Here is a 23,468-nt window from a genome sequence, read left to right on the forward strand (position 1 = left end):
CAAATGACATTTCTGCATCAATTGAGATGATCATATGTTATTTCTGCATTGATTCTCTGATGTTATGTATTACACTAATTGATTTCCTTGTAGTTGAGCCAGAATTGCATACCTGGAATAAATCTCACTTGGTTATGGTGCATATTTTTTAATGTGCTGCTGGATTTGATTTGCAAGTGTTTTGTTGAGGATTTTTGCATCTATATTCATTAAAGAGACTGCTCTAGAGTTTTCTTGTCTTGTAGCGTCTTTGTCTGGCTTTGGTATTAGGGTGATGTTGGCTTCATACAATGAGTTAGGTAAACTTTTTCTCCTCTTCCATTTTTTGTGAATAGTTGGAGCAGGATTTGTACTAGTTCTTTCTTGAATATTTGGTAGAAGTTACATATGAAGCCATCTTGCCCTGGACTTTCTGTTTGATATCTTTATGATGACTGATTCAATCATTTTATTTGTGGTTGGTTTATTGGGGTCATCTGTTTCTTCTTGGATCAGTGTTGGATTTTTATGCTTCTCAAGGTAGTTGTCCATTTTGTCTAAGTTTTCTAGTTTATTAGCATACAGGTGTTCAAAGTATCCTCTCATCATCTTTATTTCTGGGGAGTCAGAAGTTATGTCTTTTCCCAAATCAGATGTTACTTATTTGTATCCTTCTCTCTTTTTTTGTTTTTTAACTTTTCTGTGTCTGAAATGATTTTATTGACTTCCTCAAAGGACCAGCTTCAGGTTTTGTTGAGTCCCTCTATTGTTTTTATGTTCTCAATTTCATTTATTTCTGATTTAATCTGTTATTTCTTTTCTTCTCCTTGCTATGGGGTTAGATTGCACTTCTTTCATTAGATTTTCCAGCTGAACCATTAATTCCTCAAATTTTGTTCTATTTACTTTTTTAATATAGGTGTTTAAGGCAATACATTTCCCTCTTTGCACACTTTGCTTCATCCTGTAAGTTTTGATATGTTGTGTTTTCATTGCCATTTATACTGAGATATGTACTAATTTCTCTTGTATTTTTTCCTTGATTGACTGGTTCTTTAAAATGGAGTTACTCAGCATCCATATACTTGTGAATTTTCCAGTTCCTCCTGTTATTGACTTCCAACTTCATTCCCTTATGATTTGAGAATGTTTTATATAATATCATAGGTTTTAAATTTATTGAGACTTGCTTTGTGACCCAATATGTGTCTATCCATGAGAATTTTCCATGTGCACTTGAGAAAATTATGTATCCTGTTGTTGGGGTGTGTAGTGTTCTATAAATATCTGTTAAATCTTGTTCATTTATCATACAATTCAAAATTTTTCTTTCCTTATTGATCCTCTGTCTAGAAGTTCTATCCATTGATAAGAGTGGTGTATTGAAGTCTCCAACTATTATTGTAGAAGTGTCTACTCCCTTCAGTGTTGTCACTTTGTGTCTCATGTATTTTTGGGTGATCTTGTTTGGTGCATAAATATTTATGATTGTTATGTCTTCTTTATTAATTGCCACTTTTATTACTATAGAGTGTCTTACTTTGTCACTGTCAATTGTTTCACATTTGATGTCTTATTTTTCTGATATTAGCATAGCTACCCCTTCTTTCTACTGGTTGTTGTTTGCATGAAATATCTTTTCCTAACCTTTTGTTTTCAACCTATAGATTTCCTCATGTCTAAAGTTTGTGTCTTGTAGACAGCATATGGATGGATCCTGTTTTTCAATCCATTCTGCCAGTCTATTTCTTTTAATTGGGGAATGTTGCTGACAAGGCAACACTGAAATGAGACACAGACACAAAGTTAAGATTTAAGGGAGCAGGGGACCCACAGCATCATGTGCCAAGTGGGTGCTGATGCACCTGTGCTCCAGTTATTTATTTGTTTGTTACACAAAGCTAGACTATGCTATGTGATCGAAAGCATTCAGGATCTCTCAGATATTGATCTTTACATCCTGCTGTGGATAAGAAGGAACAATCTGGGGTCAATGGTTAACACTGCCATCATAGTCACAAGACACACATCTTTATAGGGCATGCCTACATGGCATTCCATGCAGGCTTGTGACCCAGCATTCCAGGCCACCATCCTGGACATGATCTAAGTGACATGAAAAGCTTGGTTCCCCACATGTCCCCCTTTTTGTTTCTGCAATGCAGACAGGATGGACCAAGCAGCTTCTTTCTGCTTTAGATCTGAGAGGGTTTTTCTTGTGCATCTGAGGACTAAACAAAGACATAAGATGATTAAAAAAATTAGGAGAATACTACCCAGGAACCCACCACCAAGGGATTTAACCCATACTATAGGATTTAATTTTCAAAGCCATCAGCAATACCTTGCATTGTCTCTGATTCTGATAGAACATTAAGATTAGCATTTTGGATATATCTACTGTTTTTTGCAATTTAAAAATATCCATGATAAGATTACCATGATGTCTGATTAAATGTCTCTTGACTCTATCCCATGTAAAATGGGTTTTGTTATATTTATGTGGAGTGATACAAAATGTTGATGTATTCCAATCACACTGTAATTTAAACTGGTATCATAAGTTCTCAACTTCCTCCCCTACAAGGAGGACAGCATTCGCTAGATCCACGAGACGAGCATTAACTTCTTTGTCAATTTGTAACTGTTCCCCCATGCTTTACTCACATTTCTATGCCATTTTTGAACAAATGCTGTAGTTTGAAAAGATTGATGTAGCGCTGTTCCTGCAACAATGGCTGTGGTTGCAATAGCTATTATGCCAATTAGAAATGCTATTAACAGTCCAAGAAATCTCTTTGTTCTTTTATGTACCTTTTCTAAAATTAGTAACATATGCATATCAGGTGATGATTCCCAAGGTCTGTGCTGTGAAACAGGGAGCCACAGGCTTTTGCATCATCTAAGAATCCCAATAGTAATATTTTTAGAGTCTATGGTGTTATTCAAGCAAGTATAAAGTGAACAACTTCTATTCTCCATACAATTAATGTCCTTGGTAATTATATTAATAGTGAGATTTCCTACCCAAAAGACATAAGGATCTCTAACACAGGCTTGTATTCCAAAAGTATCTAGTTTTGTAAAATTTAGAGTATAATTAATCTTAATTGTATAATTCCCATTCCATCCAGAAATGTTATGCAAACTAATAGGGAGCCTACAAAGCATATCTTGAACATAGGAATTATTTAAAGTAGGTTTGGGTGGGGACTAGCCAATGCTGTGCCAAATAATAGAATATCCCACTGAGGTTTGAATACTATAAGAATGATTATAATTATGAACTTCCCGTTTTAGTCTCTTGTAATCAGAGCACTTTGCATTGGTGCAATTCTGAACTGCATACCCCTTAGGGGACCAGTCAGTTACAATTCCATAGGAACCATTCTGCACTAACACTCCACTAACTGCTCTACAATTATCCCAATATACCCTTTGCATTTCTGGTGACCAATGTTTTGGTATGTAACAAATAGGGCATTGGGGAGCATTGTCCTGAATAGTAACATTTTCATTGTAGGCAAAACTGTAGCCAGATATTAGGAACTGGGTTGCTTTGGACACATTATCTTGCTTGGGTATGACTGATAACCATGCTTGCCAAGTCAGGGCAGGCATCCTTCACCCTGTCCCACACACAAAGTTAAATGTGTAAAAGCTAATGACTGAGAATAGTTCTTTCCTTCCTCCTCAGGAAACTGAGGAAGTCTTTCATCAATTTGAGAAGGCAGCCAAGTACTGTTGCTAAAATATACAGTGGTAGAGGGATGATCCCATTCTACAGGCTGTAGCAATGGAGAATTAGGAATGTAAGCCCAACAGGTATAATTTCCAGAATGAGCACATGCCAGAGATATACTCACAGCAATAGCAATTAAAGCCAACATTGCTGCGATCAGGTTAGGACCTGTCATAGGCAGCTGAGCTTGCTGAACTTGTTTTTCAGCATCCTGACACAGCTTTTTTATCTGACCCCAAGTTGGGTGTCGGGCTTCCCTAGTTTGAGGTGTCGGCCTGATCACTGTCGTCTTCAGTGTCAGACCTTGGAACTGCACCACCGGTGGCTTGACGTCCCACAAGAATTTTCTTTTTCTTGTTGGCTCCATGGTACAGCTTCAGTCATTGGGCTGGTATCCAAATTGGAGTTTGTCCATCACCTGGGGAAACACAAGCATAACCTCTTCCCTATGTTAGCAATTTTCCCATTGTCCATTCATTGGTTAACACATCCTTCCACCATATGAGAGGTGCTTTCTGTGAGCAATAGTTTGGTGTTTTTTCAGTCAGAAAATGCTGTTCTATGGCAGTGCTGCCCAGTTTTTCATAAAAATTTAAAAAATTTAAAGTAAATAAGGCTTTTGATAATCTCTCATGGGGAGTTCCATCATCTTCCCCTTTTTGTTTTTGCAACATAGTTTTTAATGTACTATTGGTATGTTCAACAATTGCCTGTCCTTGAGGATTATAAGGAATACCAGTAGTATGATGGATGCCCCAAGTTGTAGTAAAATCAGCAAATTTTGCAGATGTATAGGCTGGGCCATTATCAGTTTTTAAAGCATGGGGCAAGCCCATAGAGGCAAAACAGGCAAAGATGTGAGCTTGAACATGACAAAATGTTTCACCTGTTTGTGCAGTGGCCCAAAGAAAGCCAGATTATGTATCAATGCTGACATGAACAGCAGCTAAGCAGCCAAAGGAGGGAATATGAGTAACATCCATTTGCCATAAATCATTAGGGGCTAAACCACGAGGGTTGACACCAGGCTGCTGTAATGGAGGAGCAGTGAGAAGTTGACAATTTGGACAGAAAGAGACAATATCTTTAGCTTGTGCTCTATTAAGGGGAAATCAAGACAGTAGTCCCTATACATTAAGATGAGTAAGTGAGTGAAAGTGAGAAGCTTCTGAAATAATAGGTAGCAATAATTTATCTGCAACAGCATTACCAGCTGCTAGAGGGTCTGGAAGATTGGTATGAGAATGAACATAGGTGATGTAAAAGGGAGTGATATGAGCACACACAGCTGATTGTAGCTCAAGAAAAAGGTTAAATAAACAAGGAGACAACTGTTGCTTAATAGTTGCCATTTCAATTTTACTAGTTATGTGAACAACATAGGCAGAATCAGATAAAATACTAATGGCTTCAGGAAAATCTGTTAAAACAGCTGTTACTGCAGCCAGTTCAGCTTGCTGGGCAGAGAAAGGAGGAAGATTTAAAACTTTGGACTTAGGCCCAGCATAGGCAGCTTGACCTTTAGATGATCCATCTGTGAACACAATGGGAGCATTAATCAAAGGTTCAAAAGAAGTATATTTTGGCAGTATCCATTGTGTATGGTGAATAAATTGGAAAAGGTCATTTTTTGGATAATGATTATTCAGCTGGCCAACATAGCTAGAGCAATTTGCCAAGCTAGATGTTGTTGCAAAATAACTGAGAGTTCTTTAGCTGTTACTGGGAGCACAATGAGGCAGAGGTCAAAACCATTAAGTTGCTTTGCTCTTTTCCTTGCTTGAGCAACCAATGTGGCTAGAAGATCTAAATAAGAGGATATGGATTTAACTGAAGAATTAGGCAAAAATAGCCATTCTACAAGTTTTTCATTTTGCAAAAGCAAACCTGTGGGGGATTTTGGAGGAGTAAAGATAAGGAGAGACAAAGGTTGAGTGGGATCAATGCAGGATATCTGAGCTTGTTGAACTTTAGCTTCCACTAATTGTAATTCCTTCTCTGCAGCTGAAGTTAAAGATCTAGGGCTGTTTAATTTAGAATCTCCACAAAGGAGAGAAAATAGGTTGGAGGGCTCATAGCTATGCCTACTTTGAGGTGAAGCCAATTTATATCCCCTAGTAGTTTTTGTAAATCATTTAAGGTGGTAACAGCATCTCTGTGGAGTTGTACTTTTTGGTGGTCGAATTGTAAGTCTGTCAATAGTGGAGCCCAAATACTGTACTGGCAAAATGCATTGCACCTTGTCAGCAGTAATATGCAATCCTACATCCTGTAAAGCTTTTTGAACAGCATAGAACAAAGCATCTACTTCAGTCTCCAGAGATGCAGAGCACAAAATATCATCCATATAATGGATGATGTAGGCTTTAGGAAATTTTGAACAGACTGGCTGTAAGGCATGGTCCACATAGTACTGACATATTGTGGGGCTAGTTATCATCCCCTATGGTAAGATTTTCCACTGATATCATTTTGAAGGAGCTTTGTTGTTAAGTGACAAAATAGTAAATGCAAACTTTTCCTTGTCTTGGTTGGCTAAGGGGATGGAAAAGAAACAGTCTTTAATATCAACGACCACTAAGGCCCAGTTTTCAGGAATCATGCTAGGATTTGGGAGCCCAGGTTGTAAAGTTCCCATAGGCTGAATAACAGCATTAACACCTTTTAAGTCAGTTAACATTCTCCATTTCCCAGAGTTTTTCTTTATTGGGAACACAGGAGAATTTCAAGGACTAAAAGACTCTTCGATATGCTGCAAGGACAATTGTCTTGAGCTAACTCATGCAAAGCCTCTGAACTATTAACCTGTTGGTGTATTGCTTCTTGGAGCTGGGCAATGAAATCTGGATATGATTCTTTTGGCCCTTGCAAAACCTTTTGAAAGGATTGTGCAGCTTTACCTTTAGCTTCAATTTTGTTCCAAGCTTGCAAACAACAACAGTGAATCTGCTCAATTGCCTGATTATTATAAACAGACTGTTTTTCAAAGTGGAATAATCTCCTTGGCCCAGTAACTGATCTAAATTTATATTTACCTTATTTTGCTAATTATGTGCAGACTGTCGTTCTGCATGCTCCACCCACCAAGTCCTAAATTGTAGATATTCTCCTGAGCTAAGGACTGTACGGGCTAACATGGTCCAATCTATGGGAATTAGATGAGAACCTTCAGCTAAACTTTGTAATATGCCAACTGAAAAAGGGGAATGAACCCCATAGGTTTGTACAGCTTTTTTCAATTCTTTAAGAACTGCAAATGGGACATGCTCATGAATGTAAGTATAAAGTCCACCATGATAATTAGCATCTTGGCCAGGAAGTACTTCTTCAAGAATTGTAACAGGGAAGGCAACAGGACAATATATAGCCTCTAAATCTCCTTGCTGCCTAGCCTCTGCCAGGCCCTGCTGTATGCCTGGAAGGCAAGCAGGGTTAAGTGCCTGGGTATTGCTAGGTTCAGGAGGAAGCAGTGGAGGAGGAGGAGGCCATTCATCTAAACAAGGAGCAGAAGGAGGTTGTGGGCATTGACAGGAATAAAAGACTTTAGCAGGTTTTATAGGATCTTTATCATCCTTCTCATCTTCAGAAGGAGGATCAGGACTAGGACTATCACTAGATTCCCCATCCTCCTCCTCATCATCAGTTTTAGAGGCTCAAGAACAGACTTAATTACAGACCATGTAGACCAAATAGTAACAGGTAAATTAATTTCTTGCATATGTTTTTGTTTCAATTCCTTACTTACCTGCTCCCAGTTGTGCAATTCAAGACAGCCAAGGGTAGAGAACCAAGAGCAGTATTTTTCAATAACCTGCAGCAATTCTAAGATTTGTGACTTCCCCACCTTGACACTGCCGGCCCACAGCAGCTGCTGCAAGAAGGAAATATAGGGCATATGTTTATTGTGTCCTTCAACGTTACCCATTACCCTGCTTAAAATGCTCGGGGTCGTTCTACAAGGAACACATACAAAACACGGCCGTTATCTCCACCCGAGTTCCATCACCGCTATACCTCAGTCGTTCAAGCGATTCTTCTGTCAGGAGCCAGATCTTGTTCTTCAAGCCCCACATTGGGTGCCAGTTGTTGCTGACAGGGTGATGCTGAAATGAGACACAGACACAAAGTTAAGATTAAAGGGAGCAGGGTATCCACAGCATCATGTGCCAAGTGGGTGCTGATACACCTGTGCTCCAGTTATTTATTCATTTGTTATACAAAGCTAGACTATGCTACATGATCAAAAGCATTCAGGGTCTCTCAGATATTAATCTTTTATACATCCTGCTGTGGAAAGAAGGAACAATCTGGGGTCAGTGGTTAATGCTGCTGTCATAGTCACAAGACACACATCTTTACAGGGCATGCCTACACAGCATTCCATGCAGGCTTCTGACCCAGTGTTCCAGGCCACCACCCTGGACATGGTCTAAGTGACATGAAAAGCTTGGTTCCCCACAGGGGAATTTAGCCCCATTAACATTTACTGTTATTAATGTAAGGGACAATATTTTCTTCTACCATTTGTCTTTGGATTTTATTGGTCATGTCTTATTTTATCTCTTTCCTTTTATTGCTTCTTGATATCTTCATTTCTACTCTCTTTTCCACACCTCTCCCTCTTGTCTTTTCTTATCCGCTGTAAAACTCTCTTCCAGTATTTCTTGTAAGGCAGGTCTCTGTCTTAAAAACTCTCTTAATGTCTTTTGAGAATATTTTAAACTCTCCCTCATTTCTGAGAACAGTTTCCCTGGATGTAGAATTCTTACTTGGCAGCTTTTATCTTTCAGTATCTTACATATATCTTACCTCTGCCTTCTTGCCCCCCTGTTTTCTGCTGAGCTATCCTCTCAAGGTCTTCTTGAGCTTGCCTTGCATACGATGAATCCATTTTCTCTTTCTGCTTTCAGAATTCTCTTTGTCTTTGACATTTGACAACCTGATTAGTAATTGTCTTGCAGTATGTTTATTTGGGTCTATTCTGTTTGCAGTACATTGTGCTTCTGGGATCTGTCATTTTATGTCTTTCATAAGAGATGGGAAATATTCAGTGATTATTTCCTCCATTATTCTTTCTGCTCATTTTCCCTTATCTTTTCTTTCTGTGACTCCCATGACATGTATGTTCATGTGCTTCATGCTGTCAATCATTTCCCTGAGCCCTTGCTCATGTTTTTTTCTCATTCTTTTCCCTATCTGTTCTTTTGTGTGTAGGATTTCAGATGTTCTCTCCTCTCATCCACTAATCTTTTCTTCTGCTTCTTCAACTCTGGTGTTGTAAGTCTCCATTGTGGTTTTCATCTCTTCTCTTGTGCCTTTCATTTCCATATGTTCTGTCACTTGTTTCTTAAACTTTCAAGTTCTTCCTTATGTTTTCTCAATGTCTTCTTTTTATCTTTCATCCCTTTTGCCTTATCTTTCCTCAGTGCATTGATTTCATTCTTGAATTGATTTACAATGTTTGCTTGAGTATCTTTAATTTGTTTTAAATGCTCTATCTCATTTTAGGATCATTCATTGACTGGGCCTTATCTTCAATTTTCCTAGTGTGACTCATAATTATTTTTATGTCTAGGAACTGGTTTTTTGTTTATTTTACTCTAGAGGTCACCTTCACTGTTTTACTTTGTGTTTTCTTGTTGGTTGGGTTTGTTCTCTATCTGTTCTTTGTCATTCAGTTCAACTATTTTCTAGTCCTCTAACACAGTCTCTGTTTAACTGATAATGTTTTAGGTCTTGTTATTCTGGTTCTTGCCCTGGGCATAAGTCTCTCCTGACAACTAGTTTTCAGATTATCTCTGTCCCCCCAGTCTTCACTGTAACCAGTCACCCACAGAAGCTTACCTCTGAGTTGTAGATACTTGGCACAAAAGCAAGTTCCCTGTGTGTGAGTAAAACATGTATGCTGGCTCCCAATGGTGTTCCATTTTTCACCATCCAGCATGCACAAGGTCTGTTTTAGAGCACTGATTTAAATGTAGGGTTTCCTGTATTTCTCAACTTAAACAGGGCCAGTTTCCCATGTGGGTGGTGCCTTGGATAAGGTCTGGATAGTTTGTTAGAAGTCCTAATATTCCCTGGAACTTTCAAGTCTGCCCAGAAGATGGCATTGTTTGGTGACTTAATTGTCCTCAGAAGGTGTTTACTTTCTGGATCTGAGGCTGTGTCTGACTGGAAGAGTTTGAGTTACCCCTTGGAGTAGAGCTGAGACTGGCTGGATGCTGCTGTATTACCTCTTGGAGCTCAGCTGGGTCTGGATGGGTAGGGCTGAATTACCCATCTTAGCCTGAATGAGTCAAGTTGTTTGGGGCTGGATTACCTCTTGAAGCCTAGCTGAATCTGGCTGGTTAGGGCTTATTTATTTCTTAAAGCTGAGTCTGGTTGAATGGGGCTTAATTGCCTACTTTTGCAACCCTCTTGGCAGATATGAAGCTGTGGGCTTTCTGTACACTCACTTTGCTGGGTAAATTCTGACTAAATGTGGGGTTGTGTCCCTCACTCTTTACCTGGTTGAGGACTCACCCAGCTGCCACAGTTTTCAGCCATCTCCCAGGCAAGTATCTGTCCACTGACTAGTATGTAACTCTAGGGTCAGGTGGGAGATTTCATACTCAGGGCTCTCTGCCCACATTTTCTTATACTCTTTGTCCATCACTGATCTTGGCCCTGAAGTGTCCTCCCCTATCTCTAAATCATGAAGTGAAGGGGATCTGTCTCACTTGTGTGAGAGATATTATGGAGTGTCTCCAGTTGGAGATGAGCGGAATCCTAACTGCTGGATCCATGCTCCTTTCATGCTGCATGAAACTGAATGAGGGTGAGGGGAAAGGGAGAGGCCCCAACAGCCCAGAATGGAGTTCTCCTACCTATCTTTCTCCTTCTTCTATTCAACATCTCTAGGGTTCTTCTCCCATCCATACCCTCCTCCATGTTTCCAGATTTCCAAACAACTCAAGATTATCCCACCTTTTGCTGAGTATCTGGGGAGAAGATTTTGACAGCTGTTTATGTTGTCATGTTGATGACATTACTAAAAGGTAATTTTAATGGACAAAATTGCTGAAAATTTGCTTGAGAGTTGGAATACAAAAATCACGTATAGGTGAGACAATTAAATACTTATCAGAAGAGACTGACATAACTATACACATAGATTTTTGAATTAACAAATAAATTGGATCACTCTTTTAGAGGACAATTCCTCATCACTCCATTTGAGCATGAGACATATGCTTCAAATTCAAAGAATACCAGAGGAAACCCTCAATAAGTGAAACAGTAAAAAAATTAGGAAATAAATAAATAAGGAAGAATACTAAAGTTATCTCTTTTCCTAGTGAATATTTATGAGATTTTCTCACTTGTCATTTTTGAGATATTCAGATGTTATCTCCACTGTTACCCACAAAATGATTCTTCCAATTTAATATTTCCATATATAACATTGTTGAAGACATGAAAGCTTTTATAACACTACAAAATACAGGGAACTCATAATCACAGGTCAGCCCTCCTACCAAAAAAAAAGCATTATTTAGGGTCATTTCATGTATGAATATCACATAAAAAATAAAAGTATCTACATAGACATTAAAAAATGAAAGAGGATTTAACATAGAAATTAAAGGGCTACTATAAAATACCCCAGTTCAGTAAACTCATAGGTATATTTGAAGATCATATATATATTTGATCATGTATGTGGGTATATGTATATAAGTACATGAATTTTCATTCATAAACATATATAGAGGAAAACATGGTGCAATGATAAAGGAATAATGAGAGAACAAAAAATCTTTGTGATGCTACATAAATGCGTTTGTAATAAATTAAAGGGAAGAAATAACTATATAAATGTTAAACAAAGACATACATAGGACACCAGTTGCAAAGGAGAATAAAATAGATACATGTCAAGGAGGTCTGACTTAATAGTAACAATATACAGAAAGAGTAAAAAATCAGAGGAGAGGGAAGGATATTACAAAACAACTATGGAGTATGGGAATCCTCCATTTGAAATGATATTCAGGGTATTAAGAAATTTTGCATGCTTAGTCATGACATTTGAAAGCACAATAATAAATTGAAGATCTTGTAGACAAGATCTTAACCAGGAAATTATGAATAAGATTAGGAGGACTACAAAAGTAAGAAATGTCCAGTATTAGACCCTAATGCCCATTTTCACTTTCTTAGGATACTGCATGAGTGAAGTGACCAAGAGAGGTCCACTTCAAAAGAAAATGAAGGGAGGAATTAGCATGACAGTTGTACATAAGGCATATAAGGTCAACATTCCAAATTAACAAAGGAGGACTGGGAGACTTTGGAGAAAGGCTGTCAGAAAATGGATTTTGGTAGAATAGAGGAGTTTATGTGCATGAAGTTAGGTATTCCAAAATAATTTACCATGTACCTAAAAATTCCACAAAAATATGATATAAAAAAGATATATATACAAATTTGTGTTTATCTTAGAAATGTATGTGGTTTAAAATAAGAAATTCAACATAGTAATCAATGAAAGAACTTAAAGGAGAAATATTAAGATCATTGCCATGAGAAAGTAATATTTATATTGCAATAAAATGTTCATATTGAAAAATTATAGCAAAGAAAATGAAAATACTCTGAAAAAAGTATTGCTAAGAAATAAATTCAGGTTGACCACCATAGAAATTAATATATTCATGATAAAAGCATCTTTTGATAGGGAGTCAGGCTCCCCACCCCAAAAAAACTAACTGCAACTCTCCTCATTAATGAAGCAACATAATGAGTCAAGAAAAGGAAAAAAATATGAGATTTTTCAAATGAAGCAAAAGAACAACAAATAGCAGCATAAGCAACTCAGTGTTAAATTTTAAAACTTACACAGATAACATGAAAAGGTTATTAGAACCTTTATAAGATGTGTATGTGGTTATAGGAATTTAGCAAAGGACAGATTTATTTTATTCTAGCTCATTTGAAATACTATACTAATGATTAGTGTAATAATGCCAAAGCTGCTGAAAATATCCTTAAGAGTGGAACTAAAAAAGAAAATATAGGTGACAGTGTAATTCTTGTCAGAAGATATAGACAGAAATTAATCCAGGGATAGATATTGAATCTTGGAAAAAACTATTAGAGGACAATTTCTCACACCTGTATGTGGCATCAGATGTATTCACAATCCAAGATCAACAGACATAACTCTGAAGAAAGTGCAAAGAAATAATCAAATATTGTGTTTGTTACACTGGGTAGTTTTGATCCTTTCTCACTTGAAATTTTGGAACTGTCAAATGCTTTCTCCACTCTTTACCTCAAGTCAATTTTACCAGTTTAGAAGTTCCATCTGTAACATTTGTCCAACCATGATTTCCTTCCCAAATCACAGAAAACTCAACCACACTACAGTCTTTTCTTACACAAGAAAAGACTGTTTAGGTTCATTAGGTTAAAAACATATGTGCAAATGCAAACATATCTACAACTTTCACATAACAATGGAGAAAGGAATTTTCATAGAAATGAAGAGGCTATTCAAATATCAGGTATCCCAGTCCTAAATGCCCACTTGCTAAGTCTTAGGATAATATGTAAATAAAGCAACTATGAAAAATCCACATGTAAAATCTAGTAAGTTAAAGACCTAGCATGAGAGGCATAAGGAAGGCATATAATGTAGCAATCCAAAATAGAAAATGTGCATACAAGGCTGTGTGTTGAAAATCACTGGAAAAACTAGTACTTTTATAAGGAAGGATATTTCATGAAATTAGGAATTTTAAATAAATTAGCATATATGTAAAAGTTATACAAAACATCAGGTTGATACATAAAACATTCTATATATCATTAATAACTTTTGTTTTTCTCAGAAAACATGTTCATTGACCTTAGAAAATTAAAGTAAGTCATCACAATGGTGCTTAAAGGAGAAACATCAAAGGATCATGCTTTGTCTGCAGTAGAGATTTTTTCCTAAAATCCTCATTCATGATAAAAACTTTTTGAATATGTAAAAAGGAATAACATGACTCTTTGAAAAGTAGTTATTAAAAAGAAATTATCCTGAGGAAAGTATAGATGGGAGAAAGATCCTACAGATGATGAAGTGAAGAAGACAGATATAAGGTAGGAGAACTCTGTTCCAGACTGGCAGGTCCTCTCCCCTTCCTATTACCTAGTCTTGTGCAACATGAAGGGAATGCAGAACAGGAAGTTTGGATTCTTCTCACCTTCTACCAGGGACACAGACTAAAAAATTACTCACAGCAGTGAGACACATCCCCATAATTTGGAGATCAAGGGGATAGGGGTGGACATTTCAAGGTCCAGATAAGTGAGAGACAAACAGTGTGAAAAAATGTGGACAGAGGCCATTTCTAGCCATGATTCTGAAAATCCTTACCCCACCCTTGAGGAAAATAGCTGGCAGCCTGATACTTGCCTGGAAGATGGCTGAAAACTGACAATTGTGGGGGTCCTCTGCTGTAGAGGGAGCAGGGTACACAGCCCCCCATGTTGAGTCAGATTTTTCCCAGCAAAATTAGTGTGCAGGAAACCACAGCTTCAGCCATACCAAGTCAGGTGGGGTACCAAGACATAATTCAGCACCACCCAACCAGACTCAGCTGGGATGCAAGAGATAATTGAGCCCACATCAATCAGGCTCAGCTTAACTCTGAGAAGAAATTTAGCCCCACCCAGCCAGATTCATCTGGGCTCCAAGTGGTAATTCAGGCTCACCTGTTCAGACACAGCCTCAGAACCTGAAGGTGAGCACCTTCTGAGGACAATGAAGTCACCAAACACCACAATCTGCTGGGCAGACTGGAAAGTGCAAATAATTGTAGAATTTTCTCAAAACCTCCATAGACCAATCCCAGGCCCAGTGGACCTAGTCTACAACCCTTGCCTGGGAAACAAGTCCTTTTTAAATTGAGAAATGTGGAAAACACAGCAGTTAAATCAGTGCTTTAAAACAAACCCAAGTTTTGCTGGTTGATTAAAAATTGAACACCACTGGGAGCTAGCAAACTTCTTTTACCCACACACAGAGAACTTGCTTTGTCACCCAGTACATAACCCAGATAGGCAGGCTGCTATGGGTGCATGGTTATAAGGAGATATTGGGAGGAGAGCTAATCTGACAACTGGCTGGTGAGAGAGACATATGGGCAAGCCAAGAACCAGAATAGCAACAGCTAAAGAATTCTGATCAGTTAAACAGAAGCTATATTAGAAGTCTAGAATGAGTTGAATTGAATGCCAAAGAACATATGGAAAACTAAGCCAACCAATAAAAATATCCAAAGAAAAGGAATGAAAATGATGTCTAGAATAAACTAATCAAGGAAAACAATGCAAAAACACCAAGAAAAATTCTGAGTCACACTAGGAAAAATGAAGATGTGGCCCAGTCAAAGGAAGAAACTAATACTTAAAATGAGTTCCAAGGGTTGAAGCAAATAATTAAAGATGTTGAAACAAACCTGCTAAATCTATTCAAAAAGCAAACCAAAGAGTTGAGGGAAGATATGCTAAAAGAGATGAAAGATATAAAGAAGTTATTGGTGAACACAAGGAAGAACTTGAAAGTTTGGAAAAAAAAACAAATGGCAGAATATTTGGGAATGAAATGCATTAGAGAAGAGATGAAAAACACAATGGAGACTAATGACACCAGATTTGAAGAAGTAGAATAAAGGATTATTGAACTAGAAGACAGGACATATGAAATCATACACATGAAAGAATAGATAGGGAAAAGAATAGTAAAATATGAGCAAGGCCTCAGGGAATTGAATGACAGTATGAAGGAAATGAATATATGTGTTATTGGAGTCACAGAAGGAAAAGAGAAAGGAAAGGGGGCAGAAAGGATAATGCAGGAAATAATCACTGAATATTTCCCATCTGTTAGGAAAGACATAAAAATACAGCTCCAAGAAGCAGAGCATACCCCAAAGAGAATAGATCTGAATGGACCTTCTACAAGACAATTACTAGACAGATCATGAAAGACAAATATAAAGAGAATTCTGAAAATAGCAAGAAAAAAGAAATCCACCACAAATAAGGGAAGCTTGACAAGACAAGGTGTGGATTTCTCAAAAGAAATCATGTAGGTGAGAAGTCAATGGTATGATATATTTAAGATTCTGAAAGAGGAACACTATCAACAAAGAGTTCTATATCCATCAAAATTGTCCTTCAAAAATGAGGAGAATATAAAACATTTTCAGACAGACAGTGAGGGATTGTGTGAAAAAGAGATGCCTGTTACAAAAAATACTAAAGGAAGTGCCACAGACTGATAGGAAAAGAGAAGGAAAAGAGATTTGGAGAAGAGCATAGAAATTAAGACTAATAAGAAGGGCAAAAGGAGAGAAAAAAATAAGATGCGACATGTAAAATCCAAGACAAAGTGGTAGAAGATAGCACTGGCATTACAGCATTAACATTAAATGTTAATGAATTAAACTATACAGTAAAATGACTTAAACTGGCAGAATGGATTAAAAAACTGCACTCAGTTGTGTGCTGTCTACAAGAGACTCACCTTAGATACAAGGACAAAATTAAGGTTGAAACTGAAAGGTTGGAAACAGATATTTCACAAAAACCACATCCAGAAAATCAGAAGGGTAGCTATACTAATATCAGACAAAGTAGACTTCAAATGTAAAACAATTAAAGGAGACAAAGAAAGGCACTATATATTAATGAAAGGGACAATTTATCAAGAAGACCTAAGAGTCATAAATATTTATGCACCAACCCAGAGCACCCAAAAATACTTGAGGAACACACTGACAACACTGAAAGGAGACATGAACATCTCTACAATAAAAGTTTGGAGACTTCAATATACTGATCTCATCAATGGATGGAGCATCTAGACAAAGGAAACAGAGATGTTGAATAATACAATAATGAACTGGAATTACACATAGAACAGTACACACCACAACAGCAGGATACACATTTTTCTCAAGTACACATGGAACATTCTCCAGGATAGACCACAGGTTGGGTCACAAAACAAGTCTCAATAAATTAAAAATATTGATATCATACAAAATACTTTTTCTGATCATATTGGAATGAGTTTGGAAATCAATAACTGGCAGAATGCTGGAAAATTCATGAATGTATGGAGGCCAAGCAACACATTATTAAACAATCAGTAGATCAAGGAGGAAATTACAAGAGAAATTAGTACATATCTTAAGGCAAATGACAATGAAAACACAATATTTCAAAACATGTGGGATTCAGCAAAGGTGGTGCTGAGAAGGAAATTTATTGCCCTAAATGGCTATATTTAAAAAGAAGAAAGAGCAAAAGTCAAGAAATTAACAGCTAACATGGCAGAACTAGAGAAAGAACAGTAAACTAACCCAAAAGGTAATAGAAGGAAAGAAATAACAAAGATTAGACCAGAAAAAAATGAAATTTAGAACATCAAAGCAATAAAAAGATTCAACAAAAACAGAAGCTAGTTCTTTGAGAAAATCAATAAATTAGATGGACCCTCAGCTAGGCTAACAAAAGAAGAGTGAGGATGCAAATAGTTTCAGAAATGGGAAAGAAGATATAAACACTGCCCCAGCAGAAATAATGGAGAGAAGAAGGTAGTATGAGCAACTATATGCTAACAAACTAGACAATTTAGACGAAATGGACAACTTCCTAGAAAAGCATTAACAACCAACATTGACCAGAGATGAAATACCAACCTTAACAAACCAATCACAAGTAAAGAGTTGGAATCAGTCACCAGAAAGCTCCCAAAAAAGAAAACTCCATGACCAGAGGACTTCACGTGGGAATTCTGTCAAGAATTTAAGTCAGAATTAGTCCAATCCTGCTCAAATTCTTCAAAATTTTTGGTGATGAGGGAAAGCTACATAACTCATTCTTTGAAGCCAACATTACCCTAATGCCAAAGCCAGACAATGATACTATAAGAAAAAAAAAATGATTGGCAAATCTTGTTAAAGTGTATAAATGCAAAAATCTTCAACAAAATACCCACAAATCAAATCCAGCAGCACATAATTAAAAGAATTTATACCAGGACCAAGTGGGACTTATTTCAGGTATGCAAGTTGTTTAAATACAAGAAAATTAATTAATGTAATACACAATGTCAATAAATCAAAGCAGAAAAATCTCATTATCATCATAATCAATGGAGATAAGGCATTAGACAAAATTTATCATCTTTTTGGTGAAAATAATAAAAAGATAGGAGTTGAAGAGAAATTTCTCAATATGATAAAGGCAAAATATGAAAAACCCACTGCTAATATGGAAGGACTGGTAGCTTTCCTGCTAAGATCAGGAACAAGAAATGATGTCCAATATCAACATTGCTATTGAATATTGTGCTGGAAGCTCTAGCTAGAACAATAAGACAAAAAAAAAAGAAATTAAATGCATTCAAATTGGAGGGTAATAAGAAAAATGTTAACTGTTTTCAGATGGCATGATCCTTCCTATATATAGAAAATCCAGAAAAATCTACAGCAAAATTATTGCAGCTAATAAACAAATACAGCAAATTAGCAGGGTACAAGAAACATCTTCAATAAATGGTGTTTAGAGAACTGGATATCCATATCCAAAAAATGAAAGAAGACTCCTATCTCACAACTTATTCAAAAATTAACTTGAAATGTATTGAAGACCTACACATTTGAGCTCAGACCATAGAACACTTAGAAAAAAATGTAGGGAAATTTCTTAATCTCATGATAGGAGGTGGTGCCCTATAACTTACACCCAAAGTGTGAACAATGAAAGAAGAAATTGATAATTGATACCTCCTCAAAATTAAAAACTTTTCTGCAACAAAGGACATTGTCGAAAAGTAAAAAGTTAGCCTACGTAATGGGAGAGAATATTTGGAAACCACATATCAGATAAAGATTCAATATTCAGAATTTATAAAAGATTCTAGAACTCAACAAATAAAGACAAGAAACCCAATTTAAAAATGGGATAAATAATTGGACAGACACTTTTCTGTTTTTTGCCCCCATTTTTCTACTCATCCATCCATACACTGGACAAAGGGGAATGTTAAGCATATGGCTATCCCATCACATTTTCATCTCTCATAAGCTACATTTTTATATAATCATCTTCAAGATTCATGGGTTCTGGGTTGTAGTTTAATAGTTTCATTATTTACTGCTAGCTATTTGAATACATTAGAACCTAAAATGTGTTATCTGTATTGTGCATAAGAGTGCCCACCAGAGAGACATCTTGGCTCCTTTTGGAATCTCTCTGCCAATGAAGCTTACTTCATTTCCTTTCACATCCCCCTTTTATTCAAGATGTTCTTATCCCATGATGCTTGGTCTAGGTTCCCTCCCAGGGGTCATATTCCACATCATCAGGGAGATTCAGTCCCCTGGGTGGCTGATCCCACATAGAGGGGAGAGCAGTGATTTCACCTGCCAAGTTGGCTTAGCTACAGGGAGAGGGCCAGATCTAAGCAACAAAGATGCATTTGGAAGGAGGCTCTTAGACACAATTATAGACAGGCCTAGCCTCTCCTTTGCAGCAGTCTTGCCAAGGGTAAGTCCCATGGTAGAGTGTTCAGCCCATCAAACCACCAGTCCTCTATGTCTATGAGCACATCAGCAACCATCAAGGTGGGGAAGCCCAAAACCCCTGCATTCTCCACCAGCTCCTCAAGGGGACTCTGCATATATTCTCATTTTTTTAGTTAACTCTTTTTTAAAAAATTATATCAAAAAATTAAAACATGTAATAAAAAATTTCAAACAAAACATAACAAGGAAGTAAGAAAAAGACAACTAACCTAAATTAACTTCTTTACTTCCAACATGTTCCTACCATATCCATCAGTAATTAACAGACCATAGTCATTCCTCAGCATTTCCAGAACATTAAGTTTACACACAATAGCTTATTATTTTTATTGGGTTATCATTCCCCCTTCATTAATTGCTCTCTATTGCTAGTTCCTTTACATTCTATATTATAAACCATTTACCTTACATTTTACATTTTCACATTAGTGGTAGCATATATTTCTCTTTTTGTGCCTGGCTTATTTTTCTCAGCATTATGTCTTCAAGGTTCATCCATGTTGTCAAATGTTTCACAACATCATTCTTTTCACTGCCATGTAATATTCCATCATGTGCATAAACCACATTTCATTTATCCACTCAACTGTTGAAGGACATTTGAGTTGTTTCCATCTCTTGGCAATTGTGAATAATGCTGCTCTGAACATTGACATGCAGATATCTGTTCATGTTACTGCTTTCAGATCTGGGTATATACCTAGAAGTGCAATTGCTGGATCAAAGGGTAATGTGATAAATAGTTTTATAAGGAAATGCCAGACTGACTTCCAGGGTGGCTGAAACATTATAAAGTCCCACCAACAATGAATGAGTTCCAATTTCTCCACATCATTTCCAGCATTTGTAGTTTGCTGTTTGTTTAATGGCAGCCATTCTAATTGGTGTTAGATGAGATCTCACTATGGCCTTAATTTGCATCTCTCTAATAGCTAGTGAAGCTGAATATTTTTCATGTGTTTCTTGGCCATTTGTATTTCCTCTTCAGAGAACTGTCTTTTCATATTTTTTGCCCATTTTATAATTGGAGTGTCTGTACCATCGGTGTAGGATTTCTTTATACATGCAAGATATCAGTCTTTGTCAGATACATGGTATCCAAAAATTTTTTCCCATTGTGTTGGCTGCCTCTTAAACTTTTTGACAAATTCCTTTGAGGTACAGAAACTTCTAAGCTTGAGGAATTCCCATTTATCTATTTTTGTTGTTGTTATTGTTTGTGCTTTGGGTGCAAGGTCTTGGAAGTGGCTGCCTATTACAAGTTCTTGAAGATGTTTCCCTACATTATCTTCTAGGAGTTTTATGGTACTGTATTTTATATTGAGATATTTGATCCACTTTGAGTTAATGTTGTGTAGGGTGTGTAGTAGGCTCCTCTTTCATTCTTTTGGGTACAGATATCCAAGTCTCCCAGCCCCATTTGTTGAAAAGTCTTTTATGTCCGAGTTCAGTGGCTGTGGGGCCTTATGGAAGGTCAGTCAGCCATAGATCTGGGGGTGGACAGATACTTTTCTGTACAGGAATTACAAATAACTTTAAAACATATGAAAAGATGCTCAGCTTCACTGGCTACTAGGGAAATGCAAATCAAAACTACAATGAGATATCATCTCACACCTACTCTAATGGACATTATAAAAAAATAGAAAATTACAAGTGCCAGAGAAGATGTGGTGAAATAGGCATACTTATTCACTGTTTGGGGGAATGTAGAATGGTACAGCCACTCTGTAAGGAAGTGTGGTGTTTCTTCTGGAAACTAAATGGCCATATGATCCAGCAATTCCGTTACTGGGTATATACTCAGAGGAAAACAAAGCTAAGAAACTAACAGACATTTGTAAACTGATGTTTACAGAGGCATTATTCATGATTGCCAAGAGATGGAAAGAGCCCAAATGTCCATTAACAGAAAAGTGAATAAACAAACTACTGTATACATATGATAGAGTATTATGCAGCTCTAAGACTGAATAAAGACACAGAGCATATAACAATGTGGATGAACCTTGAGGATGTTATGTTGTGTGAAATTAGCCAAAAACAAAAGAACAAGTAATTTATGGTCTTACTAATATGAACTAACATTAATGAACAAACTTTTAGATTTAAAGCAGAGAACACAGGATATCAGGAGATAGAAAGGGGGCAGAGATAAGACATTTGATGCTGAATGACTGTATAATGCTCAAGAGAATTGATTTCATAGATCCATAAATGGATAGCAAAAGTAATGTGTGATGATAGCACAGTATTGTAAGTTTGCCAAACAAAGACTGTTATGAGTAAATTTGAAAGAGAGAACTAGGGTCATATATGCCAGCAGAAGAAAAGATAGAAGATAAACACTGGGACTGTATGACTTAGTGACATCTAGAATGGTCAGTGATGGTGATTAAATGTACAAATATAAAAATATTTTTACATGTGGGAGAACAAATGAATGGCAACTTTTCAAGGAATGAAAAATGGGATGGTATTGGGTAAAATATAGTCAAGGAAAACTAGAGTATATAGTAAAGAGTAAAACTAATATGCTTCTATTAATTGTAAGAAAAGTAATATATAACAACTAAATGTTTACAAAATAGGGATAGAAGTGAGCAGTATGGGATTCACTGTTGTGGTTTTGTTGTCTGGCCTTTTAATTTAATTTAATTTTTATTTTTTGTTTTATGATTTCTATTATTCTTATTTTAATTTATTTTAGGGGTAATGAAAATGTTCAAGGGCTTACTGTGGTGATGAATGCACAACTGTATGATGACACTGTGAGCAATTGATTATACACCATGGATGATTGTATGGTATGAACATTTCTCTATAAAATTGCATGGAAAATAATAAACAGAGGGATACAAATGCTGAAGAAAATGTGGAGAGTGGGATGTACCTATTCACTGTTGGTGAGGAAGGAGCATGGTACAGCCCATCTGGAAAGCCCTGTGGTGATTCAGCAAGAAGCTAAGCATGGTGTTGCCATAAGATCCTGCAACCTCATTATTGGGTATATATTTGAGAGAACTGAGAGTTAGGATAGGAAGGGACATTTGTACACTGGTGTTTATGGCCACAGTTTTCACAGTTTGCAATGGATGCAAGTGGCCTAAGGGTACATCGACCCATGAATTGAATGGTGGACTGTGGTGTATGCTGCTGCAAGGAGTGAAGTTGTGAGGTATGCAACTAGGTGGATGGATCTTGAGGACAATATTTGAGTGAAATATGCTAGAAGTAAACAGACAAACATAATAATGCCTCACTAATAGAAACTATAATGGGCAAATGCTGAGAATTGAATCTTGCAGCACATGTATCGGGGGAGGCTTATTGTAAACTTCCCTAGATTGTAAGCTTTTACAGCAGTTACATCTACTTCTGAGTTGTAACAGTTATGTCTAAATTCTGAGATGCTGAGCCCTTTGTGTAAAACCTGGCCTGTCCTCAGGACTTTGAGTATCTGTATGACACCTGAGACTCAGAACTGGAGTTTGACAGCTATAAATGTCAAATTATCCTGTACAGCAACTGTTAAAAAACTGAAAGAGTTCAGAATTCAATTATAGATACAGATGAAGCTGGTCTGATTAGGAATAAGGTAAGTCAGACTAAAAGGTAAAAGCTGATATTAATTGTGTTTTAAAACTTCAAATTGTGTATGAGATCAAAGGATGGTATGTTCATTTTTTAAAAGTCTATTTTATTGAGATATATTCACCTACCATACAATCATCCATGGTGTACAATTGTTTACAGTACCATTATATAGTTGTACATTCATCACCAAAATCAAGTTTTGAACATTTTCTTACCACACACAAAAAAGAATAAGAATTAAAGTAAAAAAAAACACCTACAACATCCCATACCCCCCTCCCTCCATTTCATTTGTTTGTTCTCATTTTTCTATTCATTTCTCTACACACTGTATGAAGGGAGTGGGAGCTACAAAGTTTTCACAATCACATGGTCACACATTATAAGGTATATAGTTATACAATCATCTTCAAGAGTAAAGGCTACTGGTTTGCAGTTCAACAGTTTCAGGTATTTCCCTCCAGCTATTCCAATACCCTGAAAACTAAAAAGGGATATCTATATAATTTATAGGAATA

This window comes from Choloepus didactylus, chromosome 26 (genome assembly GCF_015220235.1).
Source record: "Choloepus didactylus isolate mChoDid1 chromosome 26, mChoDid1.pri, whole genome shotgun sequence".
In the NCBI taxonomy this organism is placed as follows: Eukaryota; Metazoa; Chordata; class Mammalia; order Pilosa; family Megalonychidae; genus Choloepus; species Choloepus didactylus.